This window comes from Octopus sinensis, linkage group LG4, assembly GCF_006345805.1.
Source record: "Octopus sinensis linkage group LG4, ASM634580v1, whole genome shotgun sequence".
Lineage (NCBI taxonomy): Eukaryota > Metazoa > Mollusca > Cephalopoda > Octopoda > Octopodidae > Octopus > Octopus sinensis.
This window is the reverse complement of record NC_043000.1, coordinates 104006839-104024278: the sequence shown is the minus strand read 5'-3', so window position 1 is coordinate 104024278 and position 17440 is coordinate 104006839. Positions and strand designations below refer to the sequence as shown.

Sequence of the window (17440 nt, the reverse complement as noted above, 5' to 3'; positions counted from 1 at the left end):
ATTCCTTAATCAAGGTGGCATGGTGTAATTTGAAAGAAAATAGACGATCATTTCTAGCAGGTTTTATTGAATAGGAGAAATGGATGAGGCCAATGAAACAAATAATCGTTGTATATATGCAACATATATAGTTTGTTTAAACTAGCAAAGAGAGAAGAGGAGAGCAAGTCTGTTCATATCACACACACACATAAAAAAAAAACATAGTTGGTATACTTTACAATTAAAAACAAATTTATATGGATACAAGTTTTTTAGGTCAACAGTTTTTTAGGTCACATACTCAAGGAAAAACAACCAACAGCTTTTACTAGTGACAGCTTTATATAGGACAAAGTGCTTACAGCATTTAATTATAGGCTTTTACATTCAAGTTCAAATCCTGTCTAGATCAATTTAGCCTTCTGTGCTTCTAGGATCAATAAAATGAAGTATCAATCAAGTTCTGGAGCAGATTCTTATAATGCATCCTAAATATCAGTGATATTACAATGGAAGACAAGATAATTATTGTTTCTTGGCATTTACAGTTGTGCACGTATACAGCTGGTTCTCCATTTATTTCATTGATGTAAATTTAATCATTTTATCAACTGAATTACTTGTTCATTGAATGAATGCACAAGTAACAGAGTATTTTACAGATGTACTTAGCAGTGATATAATTCCATGCAGAATCAGCATGATACAAGAATTTGATGGACTTCTATACTGTTTCTGCATACTCAATTTCATTCACGAAGTAGGAAATTGACCTGAATCCATAGAAAATTACATTGTCCAAATATGCCACGAAGCGAATTGAACATGAGATAACATGGTTGTGAAGCAACCCTCTTAACTATTCAGCCATTCTGCACTTATGCATGAATATAAACACACTTGTAACTTAACAATAGCTAAATCTCAACTGTGCTTAAAATTAGCAAGGTTGCTTTCTATCGCTTTTCACCCAGGTTAGTGTTTTCAGGTCTATGTGCAGTAGAAAGAATTAAATAATTCCATAAGTAATGTATATAATAATGCATAAGGCTTATGCTTGTGATTAACACTTCCAGAAATGGTACTGTCCACTATAAGGACTCTATTTGATTGCTGGTATGCCTTTGTTAATTCTTGTAGACCCACGTAGGTTATGCCATATGTAGTCCAGGTGATTCCTGGTCAGGTGTGCTGTTTTGCGACACCTCGTTAACATTTTAGCCACTTTGAATGGTTGATTCATTCAGTAAACTCAACTCATGATCAAGCCTCCGAACTGAATCAATATTATATAAAGAATTTTGTGAACCTCCTCAAAGTAAGAGCTTGAATTGCATTTGTAATTATAAAATTGACATATCATTTGCAACGGTCATTTCAACATATTCTGTTGTTACTGACATGTCAGTGAATCTGTTGGAGTGTGAATGCCTTCTAAACTGGAGATGTTATTCTTAGGACATTAATCTACGTCATTGGGGATGTACAGTAGTTGATGCTCACTGAATATATTGAATGAAATTTTTTTATATATCCCATACTGCTAGTTTGACAAAATTGTTATTCGAAAGTGTTTTAGATGCACAGGAAACAATGCTCCTAACGTCCTGTTGTATCAATACAACAGCCAGTCCAACAGAACAGGCATCAACATTGATAAAACAACTCCCACTTTGTTATCAAAGTGCAATAGTATTGTACTTGATGTCATACATTATTTTCATTATTGAAATTGTTTATCTTGTTTACCATCCTTTAAATTTCATTTATTTATTGTTGTCAGGTTCCGCATTCTGTTTTAGTGACATGAAACAACTAAAAAAGCTTGGTAATCCCCAAGACGTTTAGTGAGCCACTACAATACTAACCATATCCTGTGTTGGTTTAAACACTTTGATTTGAAAGAAGGAACTTAAAATATTCTCACACAAAAAATACATTTCTTGTGATTTAATGTGAAACCATTAAATTGTTAAACTTGTTGTAGACTAGTATATAATCTGTAATATTATGTTAGTAGTCTCAGATTAAAAAAAAGAAAAACTGCTAATGATAACTGGAAATTTTCAAATATTGTGGACATTCCCAGAACCAAACACTTGCACAGTGATAATCTGCTGGAAATGTTCTAATGATGCAATGATGAATCTAATTCTATTTGGTGATATATTAAAATCTATTCATATTTTCTAGTACCTCTTCAACAATAGGTATTACAGGTTGTTTCTTTGGCTGATTTAGTAATTTCTTTTCAAATATAAGTAGAACGTTTGACTCTTTCCCAACCACAGCAGCAGAAGAGATGTGAGATTTGAAACCATACACATAATAGAACTTTTTATTTATTTATTTCATAATTCGAGATTGCCAAATAAAATTGATATTATCTTCATCATAAGTAATAGGTATGTGTTGTTTTATGCACCTTGCTTGCTGTTTAACTGTATCACATATCTCCACCAATGCAAATGAACTTCTTTTAAAAGTGATGTTCAATAACAGTAACAATTTCATTCTCATTGAATGATTTGTCTCAATGAATTGGTATACTACTACAACCATCAGTACCATGATTATCAAAATCACATGCCTTTGCATTATTTTGTTTTATGTCGGGTAATATATTTGGGCAAGGAATCTGTCTTGGGGTGAAACAGACCAAACCTTGCTCCTCTTGTAAGTCAAATTTTGTGGGATAGAATTGGACCAGGAGGGATATTCCTTTCTAATATACTATAGAATCATCCCTTTTCTGCTGTTATCTATCACAGTAATCTCAAAATAATATTTCTAGTGTATTGAGCCAATTAATTATTCCAAGAATGTGTACCTTTATAACTGGTGATATTTTTGAGTGTTGAATGTGCTGGCATATTACTCATTGCTAAAATACACCCAGTGATGTGCTTATTCTAAGTCTAATAATGTCGTCCCACTGTATATTGTTTATTCAGAACAAAGTAATAGTTGCAGCAGGCCCTAACCTTCAGCACTTTTCTTCAACAGAGGAACTGAGCTCCCTTTGTCAAACTGATATCCATATAGCACTAATCATATCACCATCTGATATAGTAAACAAGTAAATCATGTGAAGTATGCAACAGCACAATATGGATGTTATTCATTCGTTCATTTTACACTTCTGTCACTAATCTTTACCTATTTTTCAAGAAAAGACTTTCATATTTCACATGTTTCCAAAAGTTCAAAGCGAACAGATGATATGCAAACAGGAAAAGTAACAGCAACACTATACCCGCTCCGAGCTCTCGACATTTGTAGAGTGCAAATGTAAACACATACTCATACAACAGGTTTCTTTCTGTCCACCGAAGTTCACCCACAAGGCTTTGGTTGGACTGAGGTTTTAGTAGAAAACACTTACCCAAGGTGTCACGCAGATACCTTGGGTAAGTGTTGGTAAGCACGTAGTTAGTTGGTAAGTGAACTCCTTGACCACACAGTCAAGCCCTCACCTATAATAGTTTTAATAATGCACAGGATGGTTACATATGGAATACCTTTGATGATAGGTTTTGCTAAATCAAAGTTGACCTTGGGTTAAATGACAAGCTGATTTGCTTTCTTCTCGTTTTTAATAAGTTTTCGAAAGGAAGAGAAAAGTAGAGGAGAGAGTAAAGTAGGCAGATTTGAAGAGAAGGCCAAATTAAGATTAACAGATTGCCCTTACGCAATTCAACAATGGTTCCCTCTTGACCCTTTCATTGTCAAACTGACATTAGGATGAAAAAGTGCCAAATGTGAAATAATAGATTAAATATTCAGTTTTCTCCCATCCCATCCCTATACCATCTCACAGCTATATTAAATATAATGTGTTTCTTTAATATAAGTAAATTATTTATAACTAGGACAAAAACAAAAAAGTGCAATTTTTTCACCCTTTTTTTATTTACTAAGTAAAAATCCTAAACTTTTTTAACATCTGCACCACAGGAACTCGTGTACAGAAAATAAAAAAAACAGTGATGTCCTTTTTTAGGTGCTCTCAACTTGTGTTTATATATATATATTGTTTAATGGTTAACCCAGACCTGTTGGAGAGATATATGAATGATACAGTCATGACTATCCTGTCTTTTTAGGGATATGGCTACATATTTCTAATGTATCTTCTCCTTATTCAAGACAGTAGGATTTAATTTAAGGAGATTTTGTTGCTATTTCTACCAGGTCAAGCAATCATGTGGTGGCTCCCTTATAGTGCTTGAAGTTGCCACAGTGGTTTACTATACTCATCATCTCCATTGAGGGAATCTCAATTGAAAATAACAGCTAAATCTCTCCCAAATCACACCCTACCATTTAAAAAAAACACACTGGAACATCCCTGATCAAAGATTTTCTCAATTAGGACTGACTTGAATCTCAATGACAAGTAAAGCAAGCAGTGTTTAATGTCTTGCTTAACCAGTAGTAACACAATGAAATGCATTTAATAGGAAGTAAACTAATGCTTCAGAGGCCGGATAGTTTGATATGGCAATCCTTTCTACTAAAACCACCCACCCACACACAAAAAAAGATTTTATGTAAACTGGAAACAGTTATCTCTTCCAGGTGACGTCAGTTAATAAACCAATCATACGCTATTTTTATAGATAAGTCAGTGAAGCATAAATTAATAAGCTGTTTTCAGTAATTAGAGATGAGCTAGGAAGGTCCTTTTCTAAATAATTTAAAAGAGAAATGAAATATCTGACAGAAGAAGGGAGAAGGAGGCAAAAAACAAAGGGAGAGAGACAAAGAGAGAAGTGACAGGATAGAGAGTAAAGTCATGAGAGATAAAGAAGAACTAAGAAACTGAGAAATGAGATATAAATGAGTGATAAAATTGGTGATATATGGCAAGCTTTAAGCAAAATGAATTGGAAAAAAAAAATGAGTGAGTATGTGAGCAAGCCAAAGGAAAGAGAATAGAGGAGAAGAGAGAGGGAGAAAACTGACAGTAAAAGAAAGTGGCAGAGCTGCACAAATAGATTAGGAAAACAGGCCAGGTATTATATTCATTATTGATTTAATTTCTGTTTACAAATGATATATTATTGGGATTTCAGTGTAAATGTGCAAAAAGAAAAAAAAAATCAATTACTATTTTTTTTTTCTAAAGAAACAATGTTTGAGCACTAAAACTGTTTCCATAGATCCAGGGAGTATCATTGAATATCAAAGATTGAGTTTCTATAGCTAATGAAACAACATTTTACTTGTTATTTATACATTTTAAGAAACACTAACAAGTATAAAGAAGAGGAAAGTTACATTTGAGGATTCTTTCCTCTTTTACATAAAGAGAAGAACTATTTGAATGATGAAATAGAGAGAATTTTACTTTATAACACACATGATCAGAATTCCCATGAATTTTTGCATTATACTACTACAGCTACCAATATCTGGAAGAAATTGTATTGCTTATGTGGCTATCTAAATAAACATTGTATTTCATCTGATTGAGTTCATTTTTCATATAATCTGTAGCTCATTCAGCATATATCAAAATATAAATAGTTCAAAAGTATAAATTAGTTTGCAGGAAAGAAGAGGAACAAGCTGATTTCTCAAATAATATCATTTGTTGGAGATGGTAAGCAAATTTATTATACTTTTGAATTGTTATATTCTCTAAATTTTTTGGCTAGTGACAAAGCATGAGTTCTCAGCATCTGGGAACAAAGGCAATTATTTGCAAGCCTACCTTAATAGGCATAATAATCAAAAGGAAATTTTGCATCCTTTCACACTTGCACTCAGAAGGTGACTGCACTCTTGATCTCCCATGCATACTATGCCTCTCTTGCTAGCACAGATCACTCCTAGTTTCCTTGGGTCCAACCATCAACATCGTTTAACATCCGTTTTCTGTGCTAGCACAGATTGGCAGTTTGACCAGGGTTTGGAAAGCCAGGAAGCTGCACCAGGCTCCAGTCTGATCTGGCAGTGTTTCTACAGCTGGATGCCCTTCCTAATGCCAACCACTCCATAAGTGTAGTGGGTGCTTTTTACGTGCCACAGGCACAGGTACCAGGTACCACGATCGGTTGGTGCTTTTTACGTGCCACCGGCACAGAAGCCAGTCAAGGCGGCGCTGGCATCGGCCATGTTCGGATGGTGCTTTTTACGTGCCACCGGCACAGGTATCGCAACTACAATTTCCATTTGATATTTATTTTGGTGTTGATGTACTTGACTCAATAGGTCTCCTCAAGCACAGCAGGTCATCCTACGATCCAAGGTAAGCACAGCAGGTCGTTCTGCAATCCAAGGTACTTTGGATGGGCAGGGGCCATGTGAAACTGGTGCAGGAAACGGCCATGAACTCATGTTATTTGTCGGGTCTTTGCAGTCGCAGCATATCTCCAGAGATCTCAGTCTTTTGTCATTGCCTCTGTGGGGCCCAGCGTTCGAAGGTCATGCTTGACTACCTCATCCCATGTCTTCCTGGGTCTACCTCTCCCCCCGGATACCTTTACTTTATATTTAAATAGCTTACCAAAGAAGCAAGTATTATGTAAAATACAACATAAATGTCACTTGGTAAATCCATGATTAAAAAAAAAACCACAGACTTTTTAGTTTCAATGACGTTTTTTTTACCTTTTTCATATAGCAGAGCAGAAAGCCAAACAATCAAGCAAACAGAGTAAGACAGAAGAAATTAACTTTTGTAGGTTGGATTTGTTGAATGGCATGAAATAAAGATAGCAGTGTACAAAAATTGAAATTGCATTTTTACCATGAAACAAATACCACTAAACAGTAAGCCTTTCTCTGTATGTAAATAAATATTATTAAACATAAAAATCATGTTTTACATTGTTTAAAGACTCCTTAAAACAACATTATGGCTTTTTATCATAAAATATTTGTAAACTCTAATATTATATTTCTTTATATGAGGTTCATTCCTGGAGTTTTGAGATACTTTTAGGAGAGGAGGTTATAACTGTCCTAGATTATTGTAATTTTAGCATATAATTACTATACATTTAATAAGCTGACCTGCTAACTTTTGTTATTCTAGATTGAAGTAGATAGTTGTAACAGTACTTTGAATACACCACTTAAACACTGCTTGCCATAGCTGACTAGTTTGCAGAATGCAGTCAGTATGTAAAGACAATTTAGAAGCTTGCAATGCAATAAAGTTTTATGTTAAACTGGGAAAGCTTAAGAAATGCTCCAGACTGCTTATGGGTTAACTTTTTTACTGGCATAAGAGATTCAAGAATGGGAGAGAGATGGTGAGAGATGAAGAGAAGTGTGGGAGAGAGAGAGGGATGTCAATATTGGTGCTGATTGAGAAAATTCAGTTTTCTGAATGAAAACTGTTGTATGCCAATGAAGACAGTAAGCATACAGTTTGGAATTGGCATGTACACAGAATAATTCATAAAGATCTGAACATGTCCAAAGTTTATTTCCATGGGGCTCAGTGACAAGTATCCTGGTAACCAACTATTTGACAGAGATGGACATCAAAACCGTCCTCTTCCCTCCATGCAATTCAGACTTACTCCCTGTTACTTTTCACTATTCCCCAAGATGAAGGAGAACCGCAGAGGAAGTCATTTTGAAGAAAAAGGAGGCAGTGACAAGGGTCCTGGACACCTTCACTTTGGAGGACTTTCATGGGGACCTTCCTGAAATGGCTAGAATACTACAAGTGCATTGAAATCAGAGGATTATACTTCAAAGGAGATTAGTGCTTTGTACTTTTTTGAAATTAATAAATGTCTCTCCTGAAAAAGTCTGAAAACTTCTGGAATACACCTTGTACAAAGGAACACAGATATACTGAAATTGCATTTTTATATTTAAAGAGGAACCAACGAACATCAAAATTATCCCATTCCAAAAGTTTAAACTACCTTTATTCAATTATTATATAGATTGTTAGGCCACTAAAGTTGGTATAGAAAAATACTTCTTTAGTAAAAAGTTTTATGGAGTGAAAGTGAGAATAACATTATACTGGACAAGGGATATTAGAGGAATATTAAAACTGTACAGTAGAAACATGCTATCCATAGATCACAACTTACTAAAAAATGAGCCAACAATGGAGCCTCTGTTTCAACTATTATTAAACTGAGCAGTTATACCTCTTTCAAGGAAGCAGTAAATGTCAAGGGGGCTCCAGGGTGTGAAATTAGCTTCTGTATTATAAAAATCATTTATAGATTTCTTTTCAAAACACAGGAAGGGTAATTAGTAAAATGACATTTATTGAAAGAGGTGTTTAGCTACAAAAGGTTGAGAACCACCAGTCTACAAGGTGGCTTGAACAGCCAAAAATAGCAGCCAAATTTCTTTGAAATCACACCCTTTTATCTTAAATAAGGGGACATACCACTAAAAAGATGAAAAGATCAGATCTGAAATGCTTTTGGCATAGGACTGCATGATCAGAGATTTGGGTTGCACAACAACAGTAAATTATCAATCAAACAATTTGTACTTTTAATAATTTCAATTTTAACTTCAAATTTTAATTTCATCACGACCAATTTTATCTTTGGTCCTTAAATCATCAACGAAAGAAGCTTCAGTCAAATAGAAATATAAAAATAAAGAAATCCTATTGGATTCTGACAGACACATTAAACTACATGTAAGGCAAAAAGAATAGAAACAACACTTGTGTTAGTGAAAGCATAAAGGACAGCATAACCTAATCTGATGAGTTGAGAGAATCTACTGTCAGTAGATGTTTTATTTATAAAGTTACAAACAAGAAATAATAGTATTTTTTCCTCTCGTATATATGTTTATAGTAATAGCACCTTTCTACAAGTTAATTGTGCCAATGATAAACCTCAGGTAAGCTTTAACTGAGCACTTATGATCAAAGCCATTCTAGTTGTGACCATTCCTTTTTTTAAGACAGTTTATTTCAGATTAAATTATCCAATTTGTCCTTCCCTTTTTCTTTTTTAAAAGGACAGTTGGGTGTAATTTGAGAAACATTTGGTAGCTATTTCTAGCAAGTTGACTGACAGTGTAGAAGCATTCTCATTGGTTCATTGCAAAATGAGATAAAGATAACAGGAGTTCACTAAGAACTACCATTACTCTTTAAATATTATTTTACATTCACATTTTCATGATCAGGTTGATCAAGATCTAATGACAGTGAGTACTTATTGGATCAAGATATGAAGATGGGAACTCTTCGTAAAATACTTGTGTCATCAGGGTTTTCTTATGTATGAAATCTCAAAATTTTAGGAGAAAAGGATGTTTGAACATTTGTACCTTTATCAAAGGCATGAGTGAGATGTAAATTAGGAATTAAAATTAGGTCACAAACAAAGTTTAACAAGAAACACACCTGGATCAATGATGCCTACATATAATAGTAACAGCTATTCAAATAAAGATATGTTGTTCTCTAAAAGACTTAGTCCATCATGAAATTCAAAATTTTAATAAACTCCATAAACATGAACTTGCCTCAACAAAGATTGTACACATTGAAAGGAATAAAATAAAAGAATATATTTAGAAATGATGTCATTACATTTCCTGTTACAGTTGGCAATAAATTAGGTTTATTGTTATTGAATTTCTAAAACTGATTCTAGTGGTGAATGCCAACATTTTAAATTAAAACCCTTGTACCATAGTATTTTTAGTCATTTACTGATATTCCTAGTCTTACTTCAGATTAAGCTTTATTAATCAATATTAAATAAATGCTGGAGAAATATTTTGATAAGAGTAAACCACTATTGCTGACATTCGTTGACTAGGAAAAGGCATTTGACAAGGTATCACAAATTCAGTAATTTGGTGGTCACTAAGAAAACTAGGAGTAGATGAATGGCTTGTGATGCTGTACATGCTATGTACAAAGATGCAGTAAGGGAAGTGAGAGCCAACAATTTCAGTGATGAATTTATCATAAGGGTAGTTCAGTCTTCTATAATTCAATAGCCCTACAAGCCATCACAGAGGAGTTTAAGATTGGCTGTCTATGGGAACTCCTATATGCTCTATATTAGAGAAGACAATTCCAGACATGGAAGTTAAACCTAGAAGTGAGATCCCTCAAGATAAATTGAGTAAAGACTAAGGTTTTAGCAAGCAGGAGAGAAGAGAGGACCTTGGTATCTTCATGGAGATGGTTTTGTTCAATATACAGATAAGGAATAGGTATAAACTCCATACACTGTAAAAAATGGGTGCAAAAGAGGTATAGTGGAATTACAGGATTGCTATCAGAGATGTGCAAGAGCAGTATGCACATTAGTAACCAAAAAAAAAAAAAAGATTACAGGTTCATCCTGAGTCATGGGCTCATAAAGCCAGTTTTCCAAATTCTGTGATGCATATATTGCCTCCTTGGATGGGATGATGGTCCATTACAAGATTACTCATTATCACCAGCTGAATAGATTGGAGCAATATGAAATGAAGTGTTTGGTTAGTTTTACATCTTGACCCGGAAATGAGAATCCAAAAAAATATTGGAATGAGTGTAAAACAATGTGGAGGAAACGAATATGGAAAAAAAATGTGTGCAAAGCAACAGGAAGGTGGGGAGAGGACTTCAGAAAATACACAAGATCCAAGCTTTTCCCTCATAACTTTTAGGAAAATAGGGTTTTTCAATGACATTTTATAGAAATACTTTTCAAACAGCATACATTAGGATTATAAAGAAATTTGTGCGGAAAATCAAGTTTTTCCCACATAACTTTTAGGAAAATGTGGTTCTTTTCAATGAAATTTTATATAAATACCTTTGAAATGGCATACATTATGACTATAAAGTAATTTGTGGGGAAAATCTTGAGGTGGAGAGAGGACTTTTGGAAAATTCACAGGATCTGAATTTTTCCTTGTTATATTTCGAAATCCCATTCAACTTTTTACAGATACCCTAGTGTAGTACTATTACACTACGTAGTATTTATTTCTACCCACTTTCAATAATTTTTATTCTTTTTTAACCCGTAATCGTTATTCTCATTCACTCATTACATTCTCTCTCTCTCTCTATCTATCTCTATATATATATCATATATACATATATTAAATACATACATATATGTATATATATACATATATATAGACACACATATACACACACACACACACACACACACACACACACACACACACACACACACACACACACACACACACACACACACACACATACATACATACATACATACATACATACATACATACATACATACATACATACATACATACATACATACATACATACATACATACATACATACATACATACATACATACATATATATATATATATATATATATACAGTTATGAGGGAAAAACTTGGATCTTGTGAATTTTCTGAAGTCCTCTCCCCACCATTTGGAAAATATTTTCCCTACAAATTACTTTATAATCGTAATGTATGCCATATCAAAGGTATTTCTATAAAATTTCATTGAAAAACCCCCATTTTCCCAAAAGTTATGAGGGAAAAACTCGGATTTTGTGAATTTTTCAAAATCCTCTCTCTACCCCCTTGGAAAAGATTTTCTCCACAAATTTCTTTATAATCTTAATTTATGCCATTTGACTGGTATTTCTATAATATTTCATTGAAAAATCTCTATTTTCCTAAAAGTTATGAGGGAAAAACTCGGATCTTGTGAATTTTCCAAAGTCCTCTCCCCACCATCCCAGTGCTTTGTGCACATTTTCTTTTTTTTTCATATTCGTTTCCTACACATTGTTTTACACCTATTCCAGTATTTTTGGAGGATTTTCATTTCCAAGTCAAGATGCAAACATTAACCAAGTGTTTTGCTCAAGAACACAACACATCACCCAGTCCAAGAAAATATAATCTTATGATCATGAATGCAACATTCTAACCACTAAGTCATACACCTGCATGTACATCAGAAATAGATTCTCTTAAATGTTCAAATGGCTCACTAGAAGTTACTGATAACTTTTGTTACCTGGGAGATATAATTAGCAATGGAGATGGTTGCTCTGAAAGTATAGAAGGCAGGGTAAGAACAGGTTGAAAAAGTTCAGGCAGCTTTTCACACCACTGGCAAAAATTACTTTTTTTTTAGAGTGAAGGGCAGATTGTATGATACAAGCTGAAGTGAAAGCAGGAGCATTTTAAGTATAAGGTAGCAAAATGCCCTGACATTTTACTTGACTGATTTTTAAAGCAGACATGATTGATGTATTTGAAGAACCATGACATTTACAATAGACAATTTCAATCATTTTTATGATGATTCTAAAAGTTATAAAAAAAATTTATTTAGTTTGAAGCTATATATATGTATATATATATATATTTATAAATAAAATTAAAAAATACACATTGTGTACAGGACATCACCAATCACCAACGAGTGAAAAATACGTAAACACATAACAGAGAGTTAAGTACAGGACAAAATACCAAAAACCTACACAATAAGTATAGGATATCACCAATGAGTGAAAAATACATAAACACACGAGAGAAAAGTACAGGACAAAATACCAAAAGAAGATAACTTCTCATCAGTTGTTGGACTGTTTATTACTCCTATTTCATGCTTTTAACAACAATATAAGGAAATTTCATAAGAAATTTTTAAAATATAAAAAGTAATATACACACACACACTAATCAAATTCTTTTTTATAGCTTTTAGAATTACTGTCAGGTCATTTGTGAGGCTTCTCATGAATGCTACTGGTAATATGGAATCCAGTACAACCTGCTGTGTGGTCAGGTCATCAGCAACTAAACTATCACTCAACTACACTGGCCTACTGAGAAGGGTTGCTAGAAACCCAGCAAGAATAAAAACAAGACATGTCAAAAGGACATATGAGTTATCTAATAATAGCACAGGCATTCAGAAGTTCCAAGCTGCCTGGTGCCTGGCATGCTGGAAGACCAGCACTCCTCAGCTTTTGTTAAAGTATGTCTCTAGAAGAAAGTCACTCAGATATAGAGACAGATATGCAGGAAATGGCACTGAACATTTTAGGGAGCTTTTGCTTGTGCTTGAGATCATGGCAATTCGACATTCTTGAGCCAGTAACACATATTGGCACAGGCTTGTTTCTGGATCAAGTCAATAGGATGGAGAGGATCGGTGAAGCGCTATACAAGCTTCGTTGGACCTAAAATTTCAGGCTGCACGATTGCCAACAAGGTGACTTTCTAATACCTAGTCAAGTAGAAGGTGCCATGGTGAACATGGACCCAATCTGCTGCAATAATTTCATGGATGGGCATTGTTGACATTTTGAATGGGCAATGTTCACTGATGGCCTTCTTCAGTCACAAGTGGACATCTGCCATCACACACACATGAAAAGAGGCTACTTTGATAAGAACATAAAGATTACTTATGAGAGGTGAAAGTTACTAACATTATCCCATTTTGGATCTGATATCTAAGTTAATATCTAAATACTATAACTCTCAACAGATTTACATTACATTCTTGACAGCATTTCAGATAATAGATAGAAAGAGCTGCTTGTAAAACAAGACCTTTATAGTTATTACTTTACAGCAATTTAAGACTCCATGCAGCTGCTCAAGCTGATGGTTTACACAGCAAAAGGGTTTTGGGAAATAATTGGAAATGAGAATTGATAACAACAATGAAGTTTTCTCAAAACCATATAGTTGAGTTGAGTTATATTAACAAAAAAAGAAAAACATATCAAAACAGTCATGAAAATCAGGATCAATAAACATGCTGTGTAGCTTAAATAACTGCCTTCACAATACTACAGTATTTTTTATGCAATACATTAATTTTCTGATGATTATTTGTAACTTAAATGGAATAATGACATTTTAACACTGTCAGCTAATAGCTTATTTCAATATTTAACAAAATATAGTACTTAGAAATTGATGAATAAATCCCACTCATTTAAAGGTAGCAAAAATTTCAATATCATAAAAATGGTTTTGTCATATCAGTGAAAGCCATCATCCACAAATACCATATATCTTAATCTTTATAAATGTGTAAAGGTAATAAATCACTATTTTTCAAACAATGAAAACTGAAATATGCTGCTTTTTACCTTGCATGATATCTTTCAGAAAGAAACAAGACTGTAATTTATTATGGGACATATGAAAGCAAAATATTAAACTGCTATCACATTATGGAAGAAAAACACAAATTGAAAATAATTACAATAAAAATAATGGATAATTAAATATCATTAAGGCATTTAACATTATATTAGTATTTGAATGAGGCCTTACTTATGTGACACCTAATAATTTGTCTTTAATATAAATAGTATGAACAGAGTCAGTAGCTACTTCCTTGATCAGAGCTACCTATCACTTGAAGACTAAGCACATTGACTTTTGAAAAAGGGAAAATTAATAATTTTCACAATAGTATTTGTAGTGCAAGTAAAGTGGAAGATATATAGAATTGGTTTTCTGGGTGTTTTCCTCAACCCAATAGTCTAACTATAATCCTTATATAGTTAGATTATAGTTAGACATTATGCATAATTGTCAGCTATTATGGATTAAAGATGCTTAAAAAGCAAGATTCAATTTACTTAGTTTTCACCTTAAATACAACAGATTTCACCTTATCTTGTATAAGATAAAGCATTGACTTGACTATTTAGAAAAGCTGAATGTACATAAATGTATGTAGGCTCAAGAGTCATTATGTTACTTATAAATTACAGAATTCAAGAACTGTCGCTGTTTTGTCAAACTTATAAAGATAACATCATGATTATTATTATTCTTTTTTTATAGCTGGAAAAACAGGAGTTCAGTTCTGAGTAAAATAGTTACAGTGAATATTAGTAATTTCCAGAATTCATTAGAACAGAATAATTAGAATGGAGCTAAGAGTTTTAACACAAAACATATCAGGAAATAATAGCTGGATTTCTGTTAATGACAGACCAAAAAATTAATAGAGAATGCCTGGAAGTTACATTATACAGGATGTAGGAAAACTAAGAAAATGCAACATTCAATAAACAAAATAGGAAAACTTGAGGAATGTACAAAGAAAAATAATAACTTCTCTTTTTTCCCTTCTAGGCTATTTTTTGCAAGTAGGATCATTCAGTCAACTTTTGAATTAATAGTGGTTGAATTTGACCTTAGACCCATTAGAAACAAACTAACAAGTGTAAGTCAATGATCAATAAGAAAGAATTATAGTTGGAAAGAAAAGAATTGCACTGGGTACTTAAGCAAGAAAACAGAACTGTGCATTCAACAGCAGGCACTCACATCTTTAGAGATTCAGTGACAGGAAACATCTTCCCCAAATCATGTGGAACATCCTTGATAGGATTACTCACATGGTGTTCACAATTACCAGTTCTGCCTCTAAGAAAAACTATATATACTGCAACAATGTACAGTATCTAGAAACAGGAAAACTGGCCTTATAGTTGTCATCAAATATATGCCCTGTCAATGAACTGTTAATGAATTTAAAACCAAAGGCCAAACCTTACATGTCACTGACAATCTGACACCACTAAGCTGCTCCGCTAGCCACATGGAAGCATATATAAAGTTATCTCCTATTACTATCTATCAAACTATTCATGTGAAATGAGTAATGGAGCCCCCCCCCCCCATATTCTCATCTAGAAACCACTTGCATTTCTCCTAATTCTGACACTATACATCTGAAAATGTAAATGTACATCTGTGCCTATGAAACTATGAGTTGGGTAGAATGGAGTCACTAGCAGCTGTAAGTATGGCACTGGTAGCTGTAGGTAAGATAGAAAATTATTGCTTATTCAAGTCTATATCTATACATGTTACAAGGAATCGTGAAAATAGTTTGAAAAAAATTAAAAGAAATATGTTTTTGAAAATATTTTTTAATAATTCTTATGAATGTGTGGAAATAAATAGGGTTTCAATAAGCTGAGTACAAAACCTAAAATAGCTCCTATTACATGGTCACCCAGATTGCTTTATAAATATACACACATATTGATAATATAGATTTGATTGGTACTTCAAGTTTTGCCTTTTACAACCATATATATATATATATATATATGTTGTATATACACACACACACCATCATGTAGCAGTATGTGTGTGCCCAAAAAGATGCTTATCTGCTAATATTAAACATGCCTAACAATCTTCAAACAAATTCTTGAGACACCTTCATTTTTCACATAACGAAAAATGTTAGTGCGACAGTTGGATTTCTTCTTCATATTCAAAATATTCTCCTCACCCAATAAACAACTCCCTTGCTCTCTCCTTCTTCACCTCCCCTCCGCCCCCATTCTGCATTACATTCACGGAAGCATTGAAAATTTAGTTACCCTCTTTCTCCCCCCCCATTCACGGAAGCATTGAAAATTTAGTTACCATCTTCCAACCCACTTATATATTATACTTTTCCAATGTCTCTTTCTCTAACATTACAATGGCTTTTCTCCTTTGATCTTTCTAGCTCTAGATATACCATGCTGTAATTAGACATTGCCTATATCTTTCTCCTATACTTCTCCAACATACCTCAGCCCCAACATGAAAAATACTGATATAAAACAGTATCATGATCACTTACCCTTCAGAATTGCCTGAATCTGAAGTTTTTATGTTTAGATTTTACCTCCATATGTTGCCACTACACAGTAACCTCATCTAAATGTATTGGAACTCCCAATCTAGGAGGCCTAAGAAGGCTATGAATGCTGTTCCCTCCACATTAGACATACATACATTAAATTGAGATAGTAATAAGAAACAGTAAGGGAGAAGGAAAAGAGGATGTTCTGACAAAATTTCTTACCTGAATGTTCCTAAATGTGTATGTGTGTATTTTTGTTCACACACACACATAATAGTAAGAGTGCCTCAAATGGCATATAATAGATACAGGCAGATTAGGGATCAGACTGGATTAAATATCAAAAATCTAACATCAAATGAGCAGAGACATAATCCATGCAAGCAAGAACTGGTTATAAGGAAATGTAGCGATTGAATTAATGAAAGAATAATAAAAGATGGACAGGCAGTTGCAGTGTGTATTATATATACATGCATTTATATACAAATATATAAATGGAAGTATATATAGTACACATCACACAGGTATGTTAATTAATAACAAGCATACAACCTTTTGTTTAAATTTCATAATGAATGGAAACTGAATTTTACAATATAGATTTGAAAGAGGGTGGGAATTAGTAACCAAGGTAGATAACTCTAAAAAAAAGGACACTAATTTCTTATATATGTGTATAAACGAGTGTGTGTGTATGTGTGTATGTGCACTTGTGTACTCACAATAGTACATAGGTAAACTCAATACGATCTTTATATATGCAGATTTTGTAAGTAGCATTCAGAATGAACATACATGCCACCTAAATATATATATGTATCATATATATATGATACATATCATATATATATATAGCACCAGG

General features: G+C 33.4%; 1 protein-coding gene across 2 annotated transcripts in view; it reads right to left on the bottom strand.

Moving 5' to 3' along the window:
* The window catches only part of LOC115210418 (zinc finger protein 704-like), a 138374-nt gene that overhangs the window by 92346 nt on the left and 28588 nt on the right, over window positions 1–17440 (bottom strand). The window lies entirely within an intron of this gene.